This window comes from Oratosquilla oratoria, chromosome 32 (assembly GCF_046742065.1).
Source record: "Oratosquilla oratoria isolate Oo_2021 chromosome 32, ASM4674206v1, whole genome shotgun sequence".
Taxonomy (NCBI): Eukaryota; Metazoa; Arthropoda; class Malacostraca; order Stomatopoda; family Squillidae; genus Oratosquilla; species Oratosquilla oratoria.
In genome coordinates this window covers 41,143,756-41,153,392 of record NC_134808.1, presented here as the reverse complement: position 1 = coordinate 41,153,392, position 9,637 = coordinate 41,143,756, and positions in this window count along the sequence as shown.

Below are 9,637 nucleotides of genomic sequence, written 5' to 3'. Positions count from 1 at the left end.
GTAACATCATATCTAAAATAATATATGCAGAAGGTCAAAGTCATCGGTATTTTGTTCCTGCGTGCTTAGAATATAATGTTGAGGAAATTCCTTTCGCCACAACATTGCAGACTCTACACATGATGAAGAATTTAACGAGGCGGAGAACGTCCATCCTTGTTTTATGAAGAAAAGTTAGATTAGTGTCTTGTTACCTGTAGCCGGTGTTTTTTTTTTTTTTTTTTTTTTTTTTTTTTTTTTTTTTTTTTTTTTTTTTTTTTTTTTTTTTTTTTTTTTTTTTTTTTTTTTTTTTTGACAAAACACACTGAAGAGACTGGGTCACTGAGGAAGTACAGGGGAGCATTAATGATAACAGCAGAACAAGAGATTGACAGCAGTTGAAAGTGATTAACACTTGATCTAATTTTCATTTACCTATATCTTTATTCATATGTGTATTTTATTTGTCTATTTGTTTATTCTATCTTATTTTATTTTATTCAAACTTGTTTACTTGTTTTATTTATTTGTTTATCTTATCTATTTATTAATTTTATTTTATTTTATTTTCATTGATGTATTTATTTATTTATTCATCTAGTTGTATTTTGTTTATATTTTATTTATCTTATTTGATCTATTATTATTATTATTATTATTACTACTATATATATATAAATATATATATATATATATATATATACATATATATATATGTGTGTGTGTGTGTGTATATGTATATGTATATATAATTTTTTATTATTATTAGTGAAGACTAGTCTCCAACAATAAAGAACGTTGAGTGACTTGGCCCTTGAGAATGTGACTAAGGTCCAGAAGGCATTGAATGCATAAAATATAGAGTCAATACCGTACAGGTGGAAGACAAGTCAGAGACTTCAGACCAAACTTTTGGCAAAAGAATGGAGAGAAGTGACGATTTCGTTACTACTTAAAGAAGTATCTACATCAGCTTTTTTCAAGATAGCTAGCACGCCCTGGGGATGCTGAAATCAATTATAGAATCTGGTAGCTAGTGCTTAATAGATGACATTGCTTCACTTCATTTTCCTCCATCCTTCTAGTAATCGGATGTTAATTAGTGTTAGCTGTTGCTAGATTGCCAAGACCTGACTACAGGGGTGCCCCTGGGGTCGGACAAGGTTAAGAAACGCCAATCTATAGTACATCGTATCTCACCCGTGATATCTTCGCTATAATTGTAAAGTAAATACTGTGTTGAGGAACATAGATATTCAAAATTATGTAAGGTATGTTAGCAAAGATGCAATATATCATGATTTAGGTGTTCCTCATAATACGCCCTAAAGACAATACATTAATCAAGTTTTTTCCGATTTTTACACTTTGGCTTTAGATGAGACAAACACACACACACACATACAAACACGTACACACACACACACACACACACACACACACACACACACACACACACACACACACACACACACACACACACACACACACACACACACACACACACACACACACACACACACACACACACACACACACACACACACATTGCATGCTAAAACTTTCTGAGAATGCAAAAAAAAAAAAAAAAATTCTCTCGAGGAGACCATGGACTATTAAGTTTCTGCTTAAGATTTCATATTTTCTTGCAGCGACGAAGAAATATTATTCATGAATTATCATCATGTCCCTGTAGCCATTATCATACGAGAATGAAAATGTATTATTCTGAATAATAATTAATGGTTATATATTATAGTATGAAATAATGAATACGAAAATTCCTGTGATAAATCCCAATGTAAGAAATATACAAATCTATGAAACAGTAAAAGTTGATTTGCATGTTCTATTCAATATGCTGCCAGACGATGTTATTATATGTAAAGATATAATACTCACCCAAAGGGCTGACTAAATAGAACTTATTAATCGACCTCTATGTCAATCACAGTGAAAAATTATCCATCAAACTCACATCTTTATCAATATACAAGTCGTTTTTGTCATTAGGAGGACGTTTTCAAGCAGTAGATGTAATTATATATATATATATATATATATATATATATATATATAATGTGTGTGTGTATACATGTATGTATATGTGTGTGTGTGTATACATGTATGTATATATGTGTGTGTGTGTGTATACATGTATATATATATGTGTGTATATATATATTGTATGTATGTATGTATGTATGTCTATGCCAGAATTCACTTAATTGTATTCAACGTAGTCGTCACCTTTACCCTGTATGTTTGGATATCCAGGTCAAGTGGCAATCGGCAACAACCATCCGAAATACATCTGGGTCTTTGGAAGAACCACACGCTACCTTCAACTCACCACGACTTGACGATAAGATAGAAATAAATTACTCCAAAAATACGACTTCTTACTTCGCGTCCCTAAGCGCAGTTGCGATATTTCAGTCTAAGCGCCCATGAGCACATCCATAAAAAAAAAGAAAAAAAAAAAAAAAATCGAGAAAAACTTTCCCGTATCCATTCCTTTAAGACTTAGACCCAAATCTGTCTTCCAAAGTCCAACATACTGCGTGGATGTGTCACCGACGCAGTCCAACACGCCCGGACCTACGCTCCGGGGGGCAAACGGTCCGGGGGGGCAAACGGTCCGGGGGGCAAACGGTCCGGGGGGGCAAACGGTCCGGGGGGCAAACGCTCCGGGGGGCAAACGGTCCGGGGGGGCAAACGGTCCGGGGGGCAAACGGTCCGGGCCGTTTTCCGGGGGCAAAAGTCCCGGTGTGCACTATGGGGGCAAAAAGTCCCGGGTACATGCCGCTGGACACATGGTCCTTTTCTTCTTCGGGGCATGTGAAACCCACTTCGAAGAAAACCTCCGTCTACACTTTAAGGTAGATGAAGAGTTAACTCTATTCAAGGATAGATATACCTCTGTTGGTGGAATAGAAATCCTTCTCGTCTCGCATTCGCTCAGTTGTCGGTTCGAATCCCGCATTTTTTTTCCAATTTCCATGTGTGACTGTTATCTGACCAAGCATTCCCCAAAGCAAGTAAGGCAAAGATGTTATGCCCGCAGCTACGCACCTCCTAGCACAGGCTCCTCACCACCTTCTTCTTCTTCTTCTTCTCCTCCTCCTTCTTCTTCTCCTCCTTCTTCTTCTCCTCCTTCTTCCTCTCCTTCTTCTTCTTCTTCTTCTTCTTCTTCTTCTTCTTCTTCTTCTTCGTTTTCTTCTTCTTCTTCTTCGTTTTCTTCGTTTTCTTCTTCTTCTTCGTTTTCTTCGTTTTCTTCTTCTTCTTCTTCGTTTTCTTCTTTTTCTTCTTCTTCTTCTTCTTCAGATAAGACAATCATCCGGATCTTTGGGTACCTCAGATTATACCTTACAGCTGAAAGTTTGCCATTACTGCGCCCCAGGGAAGAAAATCTACCAGCACATTATCAGACACAACAGTCTTCCATGTTCCAAAACAGGAGTTTTACCTAAACTTGCAGAGAAAATGTTCACCTTCACTTTGTAGGGAAAGGTTTGGCTTTAGGACAGACTCCCTACCTAGGAGGTCCTCCAGCATTAAATGGAGCAAGTCCACTTACCCTTTAGGACAAGTATTCTCCCTGCGCACTAAATCAAATTATCCGTTATGTTAATTGTTGCAGAAAGTCGACGTGCACCTTAAGAGAGAAGTTCTAAGTTCCGTCATAGTAGAGGTAACCTGACTGCACTTTGAGAAAGAAAGACTAGACATTTAGACAGAAGATCGACTATATCTTCGAATGAGATGGTCTTCCAGTATTTTATGGACGCTGTGAGGACATTACGTAAAGGCGGTTGTGGTGGTGGTGGGGAGGTGGTGTAGATAAAGATGACCTGCACTTTAAAAGAAATGATTCAGACACGTTAGGAGTAGGCAAACCCTCTTATGTCAAATGCAGTGTTTCACAAATTAAGCTAACATGAGCTGTTTCACTAAAGGCATTCATGTTAACAACAACCATCTACCTTTACAAAGATTCTTATCATCTCTCTTGAACTTAGATATATTTTAAATCAATGGACATCATTCTAAGCCACGATCTATATGCTGGATCTAAGAACGTTCTTATTGGTATCACGAAGCATTTGATATATAAAAAGTGCAATACTTCATATTTTAATGCATATTATTGGTTTCCTCGTATATTTTTACATTTCACATTTTTATTGCAAGTCTCAATTATATAAAAAAAAAATATTAAGGTCAAAGAAAAAATAAATACTGCATATTTGGTCCTTCTGTGGTACAGAATAATCTGTTAAAGTTATCATACTATAAAGGAAATAATATATGAAAAATGCATTAAAGATTCAAGAAGGAAGAGAAATTTACATAATTAAGTTCAGAAGAGGTGACAGGTTTTTCATGTTGCCTATACAAATATATAATTATGTTCCAAGCTTTCGTTCATTACGAAATTTGGCCAATCATTTCAAAATACTTCGCTCGGTTCGCTCGGTACGAACAAGTTTCCAAGAAACACAGCTTGTAATTACTTGTATAAAAACAAACTTGTCGTTTAATAAGAACTTCAGCAGAAAAATAAGGTGATCTAAAATGCACCAGGGTACTCACAAATGTACTCACAGAGTATTTTATTTTGGGGGGGGGACATCCTGTGCATATATATTAGTAATATATATATATATATAATGCATGTTATATATATATGTGTGTGTGTGTGTGTGTGTGTGTGTGTGTGTTTATAAACATATAAACGCACATACAGAGTATCCCCCCAAAATTACTCTGTAAGTACATTTGTACGAGTAAGTACTCATGTGAATACATTTTCAGTACACATTGTAGATCTATCTTTGGACTATTTAGAGAGTATTAACACTCCAACGCAGTCCACCACATCACCTCCAAGCACCACAACAACAATTTCATTGCATTTGCATGAAGCCATATTACGTTGACAATGTATTTCCCGAGTGGACAAGTAGGCATAGTGGAAGCCAACAGCCGCGTGTTGCTGAAGGGGAGGAGCGAGTGTACGGTACATAATTGTTCCATACGGATATCAACATGGAAATAGGACAACTAGGGGAGAGGTTCATGAAATGGCAATGTTGATTAGAATAAATCTGTGTTGGCGTCTACGGTGCTTCTACTGTCAAATGGGAACTTACGCAAGAGTATAAGCCCTAATGTAATTGCATATATACAAACACAAATAAACCTTAGCATACACACACGCACACACACGCGTACACACACACGCGTACACACTCCCGTGTACACATGCACATACACAAATGCACGCGCGCACACACACAAATGCACACACACACACACACACACACACACACACACACACACACACACACACACACACACACACACACACACACACACACACACACACACACACACACACACACACATACACGCCTATACATGTACACACACATGAACACATACATAAACACACACATGAACACAAACATGCACACGCACACACACACACGCACACACACACGCACACACACACACACGCACACACACACACACACACACACACACACACACACACACGCGCGCGCGCGCGCGCGCGCCTATACATGTACACACACATGAACACATACATAAACACACACATGAACACAAACATGCACACACACACACACACACACACACACACGCACACACACACACACACACACACACACGCACACACACACGGGCGCGCGAACACATCCATAAATGTACTTTCCTCTCTGGCTTTTCGCTGTTTCGCTCCAATGCACACAAGTACCAAGGGGAAACAAAATGGAGATGGAATGTGAGGTCAGTTCTTCCCATTCCTAGGTCACAGAGATAAATGGTCAGTTTGCAGGGCACAAGCTCTCCTCCATAGTATATTCCTTCGCAACTGAACTTCTAGAATATTCTGCGTCTTTATGTTGGTGTTTACATTATATTGGTACTGTAGGATGTAATCAAGCCTTACACGTTATAATAGAACTATGTAAACATATATGCCATTGTTTTGCTTTTATACATATTTGTTTGAAAATATTTTGAGTATATAATATCGAGTATATACATAAATTATTTAGGTTTTAATAAACGATAGGTGTATTTGCATTTTTCCGATATGCAAATGGTATAGTTTGGGTATTAGTAGTAGAACGTCCTTTAATAATATCTCCCTTCGAGGCATCATCTTTATTAGTTTCAATGTTGGTTCTGTTATATAATCTATTACAGGGACAGGAGATATGACATACTCCACCAAAGAATCTTCCACGTAATGAGGAGGCTTCAATTAGAAAAACCCTTTTTTCGAAAAAAAAAATTCGTTAATTAAAAAGGATTACAAAGGTGGAACATGCCGACAGGAGACCTTTTGGTCCATAACTAGGTCGGATGCGAAAAAATTATAATAATGATAAATGAATAAAATAAAAATAAATAAAAATTATAATAGTATAAATGATAACAAATAAATGCATAGGTATAGTTAGATAATAAACAAACAGGTAAACAGCAAATAATGATAAATTGACAGATAACTAATAAGATATGAAAATCAATCTAATAATAATAAACAAACAAATAACAAACAAACAAATAATATAAAATAAATGGCGGTCATTACAGCATCTTGCTTAGGTGTTTATCTAAACGAATCTTAAAGCTTCGAACTGAACTACATTGCACTGCCTCTGCAGCAAGTTTATTCCATTCATTAACTACTCGGTTGTCGAAGCTGTTTCTACCCACTCCCAAATTAAATGTATTTCCTGACAGTTTGAGACCATTATTTCTTGTCGGATTCTCATTCAGTGTGAAAATTTGTCACTTCTGATGTTGCCAATTCCCTTTGGAACAGACACAAACCTACACACACATTTTCTGCGTCAGACTAAAACCAAACATAGGGAAGCTGAAATGTTGTTTCGAACATGTTGAAGAAAAAAGTCAACTAATCGCAGAACGTCTTTTGTCTTTTATTTATTTATTTATTTATCTATTATTATTTTTATTATTATTATTATTATTATTATTATTTATTATTATTATTATTATTTTTATTATTATTATTATTATCATTATTATTATCATTATTATTATTATTATTATTATTATTATTATTATTATTATTATCATTATTATCATTATTATCATTATTATTATTATTATTATTATTATTATGATTATTATTTTTATTTTTATTATTTTTATTATTATTATTTTTTTTTTTTTTTTTTTTTTTTTTTTTTTTTTGTCGTCGTCGTCGTCGTCGTCGTCGTCGTCATCGTCGTCGTCGTCGTCCGGAGTGACCTGGTCGGTCGTAAATCAGACTCCAGGGGTCGACAGCGTCCGGTTTAATTAGAGAGCTGGAACACAATAACGTCATCTTTTTGTTACCCATGCCTCTCCATTTCACAAAGATAATTAATGAACGTCAGGCAAATATAGTACTTCTTTACCGTTTTCAACGAAACAGACTTAAGATACTGTAGTAATACTAGCATCAGACATAGCCACAAAAGGACGCATATGTAGATATTAAAGATTATTGTAACAAAAAAAAAAAAGGAAAAGGGTTTCAAATTGAAACAAACTTAGGAGTAGTGGAGAGTGCACTAGAAACAATAATTCTCTATCGGAGTGAGTTGAAGTCTCTGAGAGAGAAGGTTATGATTTTTTTTAAGAGAATTACGAAATGGAGAGGGAAGCCAATATGAATATGTAATAAATATGGATTCTGGCAATAAATTGTACGTATTTTCATGAAAGAAGAGAAGAAAAGTGTGTGTGTGTGTATTTGTGTGTACGTGTATTTGTGTGTGTTTGCGTGTTCATGTGCGTGTACGTACTATGCAACTCAAACATACAATGCCTTTTACGAACCAACACCGATTAATGACTTAATTTTTCAAAAAAAATTCCAGACTCCATTTTTTTTTCTCATTCTTTTTTTTTTAACTTTTACTATACATCCATTTCTTTTTTATTATCATAATTTTAGAAAGTCACTTTAGGCCACAAAAAAACGTTCTTATCGTAGAAAAATAGTAATATCACTAAGAGAATTATCCTGGATATATATCCAAACTCCATTTTTTCTATTTTCCTATTTTTTTTTATTTCAACTATATATCCATTTCTTTTTTATTATCATTTTAAAAAGTTACTTTAGGCCACAAAAAATATTCTTCTCGCCGAAAAATAGTAATATCACTAAGAGAATTATCCATTTTTTTATTTTCTTATTTTTTATTTTAACTATATATCCATTTCTTTTTATTATTTTAAAAAGTTACTTTAGGCCACAAAAAACGTTCTTCTTGCAGAAAAATAGTAATATCACTGTAAGAGAATTATCCATTTTTTCTATTTTCTTATTTTTTATTTTAACTATATATCCATTTCTTTTTTATTATCATCATTTTAAAAAGTTACTTCAGGCTACAAAAAACGTTCTTCTTGCAGAAAAATAGTAATATCACTGTAAGAGAATTATCCATTTTTTCTATTTTCTTATTTTTTATTTTAACTATATATCCATTCCTTTTTTATTATCATTTTAAAAAGTTACTTTAGGCCACAAAAAACGTTCTTCTTGCAGAAAAATAGTAATATCACTGTAAGAGAATTATCCATTTTTTCTATTTTCTTATTTTTTATTTTAACTATATATCCATTTCTTTTTTATTATCATCATTTTAAAAAGTTACTTCAGGCTACAAAAAACGTTCTTCTTGCAGAAAAATAGTAATATCACTGTAAGAGAATTATCCCAGATGTGTATATCCTAACTACTTTTTCTATTTTTATTTTTTTTATTTTAACTATATATCCATTTCTTTTTTATTATCATAATTTTAAAAAAGTTACTTTAGGCCACAAAAAACGTTCTTCTCGCAGAAAAATAGTAATATCACTGTAAGAGAATTATCCCAGATGTATATCCAAACTCCATTTTTTCTATTTTCTTATTTTTTATTTTAACTGTATATCCATTTCTTTTTATTATCATTTTAAAAAGTTATTTTAGGCCACAAAAAACGTTCTTCTCGCAGAAAAATAGTAATATCACTGTAAGAGAATTATCCCAGATGTATATCCAAACTCCATTTTTTCTATTTTCTGTGGCATTTATTTTAAGTATACATACATTTTTTTTTATTATCATCATTTTAAAAAGTTACTTTAGGCCACAAAAAACGTTCTTCATGCAGAAAAATAGTAATATCACTGTAAGAGAATTATCCTGGATGTATATCCACACCTCGCTCTCGCAAGTGGAGCTACAGTACAGCTTAAGAAGACTTAGTGTGCAATTGTAGCTCGCATATGTAAGTGGTTCTGCGGAAGCTCCTAGCATCCCACTCGCCAGTAATTGCTCTCGGTCTTGGGGGAAATTTCATGTCCACGAGGGAAATTCAAGTGTACTGGTATGTAGTTCCACGCCATTGTTCACATACTTTTTTTTATTTTTTTTTTTTTGAGTATGGGAAAAATACCTACTCCCATGGTCCTTTTTTTTCGTTATTCTTTCATATATGAACGTGAGAAGCCTACGCCAGGAGGCACATAGCTGCGGCCGAGCCATCACCATGCGCTTCTTAGAGTAGTGGTTCCCAAACTATCTTACCTGGCGACTCCTTTTTGCTTCCAG